Source organism: Carettochelys insculpta, chromosome 18 (genome assembly GCF_033958435.1).
Source record: "Carettochelys insculpta isolate YL-2023 chromosome 18, ASM3395843v1, whole genome shotgun sequence".
NCBI classification, from domain to species: domain Eukaryota; kingdom Metazoa; phylum Chordata; order Testudines; family Carettochelyidae; genus Carettochelys; species Carettochelys insculpta.
In genome coordinates, this window is record NC_134154.1 from 28,720,392 (window position 1) to 28,723,754 (window position 3,363).

Sequence of the window (3,363 nt, forward strand, 5' to 3'; positions counted from 1 at the left end):
GGGGCAGGACGGCACCACGGCCAACATCTGGATCGCCCCCCTCTCTGCAAAGTCCCAGTGCAGCTGCAGGCTTGATTCCAGCAGTGGAAAAAAAATCACCACAGGCAGATTCCTACTGCCCCAGGGCTCAAACGGCACAGCTCTCATTTCCTGTGGCCACAGGCTATCCGGCTGCTGATTCATGTATAAACATTTACATTCACCAGGCTAGAGGCCGGGCTCTGAGCCTCGGCTGGAAAATATTTGAAGCAGAGTCTGAAAGTAAACACCAGCATCTTCAAACGTGACCTGGGAGCCGGGAGTTCCGCTGCCCCTCCACTGAATTCGGAGACCCGGCCTGCAGCTTGCAACTTCCGAAGCCCCTTGCTCAGAAAAGATCCTCAGGAGTTGTCCTCTTGTCTTTGGTTGGCTGGGGCTGGGGCTGGGAGGGGAGCCCAGCCCTCCCCAAAATTAAAGGCCTCTCCGCCCTGCGAGCAAAAACCGCTGCCGTCAGTTCACCCACTGCCTGGTGGCTGCTGTATCAGATGTCTTACGCGGCTGGAGAAACCCGCTCTGGTGGAGCAGTGGGCCTCTCTCCTCAGCCAACCTCTCGGGCGTCTCTAAAGCATCCGAGTTAACAGCAGGGGCCTGAGCTTTCTTTTTTCAAACGCAGAGGCCAGCGTTTGAAACGGGGTTCGGATCTGCAAAGGGACCCCGTGATACCAGCCTTTCCTACTCAACAGCCCTGTTAATTACCTGCCCTGACTGCGGACGACCTTGGGGACAAACCCCTCCTCCCACCCTTTTTACTCCTGTTAGCGCGCTGGGGATCAGTTGGCAGGTCCTTTACGGAGCCATGGGCACAGGCGCGTGCCTGGCACGATTCACCCCCTCCCTGCCCCTTCTGTGGCGTGAGGGAGAACCTGGCACATGCCTACCTCGAGTGCCCCAGGCTGCAGCCCCTGTCCTGGCTCTGCTGGTTACACCATCCCCCTCACCTGTTTGTTTACACACAGCCTATCCGGGGCCCCAAGAGGTTGCAGGGCACCCTCATCAGCACCCTCCTGGCCCTCACCAAAGTGGCCATCTATAACACCAGAAGGAGGATGCCGGACCAGGGGTGGTGCTTTAAGTCCTCCATGGGCTCACGCATCCAGGCAGAGCTCCTCTGGGCAGCGGCCACCGGCTCCCTAGACCGCTTCGAGGAGCAATGAACGCTGTCTGGGGCTCTCTGTTCGAGGCCCCCTTCTGCTTCCCTCCTTCTCCATCTGTGACCTGCACTCCCACTTCCTTTTCTCATTAGGTGTCTCAAGCAATCAGTTGGGGCCTGGGTCCAGTAGCCCCGCCCACTAGGCTGGGGGAGGGGCCTTAGCAGCAGCCCACCCACTTCCCAGCATCCAAAGAGTACTCCTGTTAGCGCTGCTGGCTAGCAGCGGAGAGGGAGCCCGATTCTATTCTGTCTTGTGCGCCATCTGCGAAATGCTAAGTTACGGTGGTAGGATCCTGCTGTAGCCACTGGAAGGAAAAGGAACCCAGCTTGACTTTCAGATCCTAGCGGAAGTTTCCTGAGCTGACAGTCCAAACCCCCACCCAGCCCTCTTTCATCCTGCCAAACAAGCACAGCCGAGCGCTGGAGTTGCAAAGACAGTAAACATGGGGTGGCACAGAGGCATTTTCAGAGCCACCTCTCAGAAGACCCACACAGGGAGAAGAATTCAGAGCCATTCCCAAGGTGCTGTGCCAAGAAAGCCAGCTTTACCCTGTCTCGCTGAGAAAAATTACCCTCCAATGTTATTTTACCTCCCTAACTGCTGTTTGGGCCTAGTTTTTAATCCCAAGGGGTTTGCTGGATGAAGAGAGTTAAAAAAAAAAACAAAAACTCAACAGCAAGGAGCTTGCTAATGAATCTCTTTCCTGCCTGGATTTTATGGCTTCCTGCGAGCCCCTAGGCCGCCGAGGTGGCCCTGGTAAAGCTAGTAGATTTTATCTGTTGCAGCCGCTGTTCTAAACACAAAACACCCTCTCTAAGCTGCTTTGCGTGTTTAAGAACCACTCAGAGTTCTCAGGATTTGGGCTTAACCCGCAACAGCAACGGCAGAGTCAAGCTGGGCATGGGACTAAATCAACACAAAGGCAGCGGGATACAACTGCCGGATTTAGCCAACAGTACAAGCCAGGGCAAGTCGCTTCCCAAATATCTGCCTCTCGCTGCACACCTGGAGCTCCCTCTGCCAGGGCTGGAGCTGGGACTCAGGGGGAACTCGGTCAAGGCATTGTGAAAGACCTGCCCCATAGCAGGCTGGAAATGGTCCAGGGAATAACCTGCTCCCTGAACAATGAAAGGCTCCCGTAACCCGGAGCAGCGGCTGCACTCTGCATCACTCACGCCAGCCACCAGCGCAGAGCCCACTGGTGAGCACGAGGTATGAGCAGTCACTTAACCGCTCACACTAGGTGGGGACAACAGACCTTGCCCTCAAAGGGGGTTTTACTTGAGGAAAGACCTGCTGTCCTAAGCACTGGTCAGAGGACGCAGGCCCTGGTGCTGAGAGCTGCTGTCTGGATCGGATATAAAAGCCGTTGGCACCCGCAGCGCAGGGAAGAAGCATCCATCTTCAGCCCACACAAACAGGCAGACGGGCATCGCTTCTCTATTTACAGGAAGATTCTTTGCAGGGCTCATAGGAGCAAAGTTTCCATGACAGACCATCTCCTTCACCCACATGCCTTGGAAGGCCGCTGCAGCAAAGGCAACTCAGGATTTATGACTGTCCCCAGCCCAGCCCCACACTCCTTATTCAGGCACAGCTCCCAGAAGCCGGAGCATGTATTGCCTGCAAGAGGCCTTGGGCCTGACGGGCTAACAAACCACAGCAACGTGCAGGCCGACATGCTGCAAATGGGGCTTGGCCTTGGGCTCCTCCGCCCCCAGCTTTCCGCAGTTCTCCAGGTGCCTCCGCCACGGAGGCTGCTCACAAGCCTCATTTCACAGACGGGCAGCAGAGAGGCAGAGCAGGGAGCTGACTTGTTTGAGGTCACCCAGCAAGTCAGAGGCGGGAGTACAGCCTGGTCCCTCGATTCCCCACCGGCCGTCAGCGCCTTTGGAAAGCACAAGCAGGAGTCACTGCTGAGAGCGGCTAAGCGTACACGGGTGGATTTTCCGACGCTGCATGACCTAAGCCAATGAATGGGTGGTATACAGCCTGAGTACTGTGCTCCACCGGCTAATTAACACGTGACTAAAGAAAACATGATCAACTTTTATCAGCCTTCCCGTTTCCAATTGGCCACTGCCGGGACCACTGCTGGTGGCTATGGTACGTCATTTTCCCTGCTGAACACCAGGGCTTGAGCAGCTCTGCAGCTCACTGTGCAGGAGGGTCG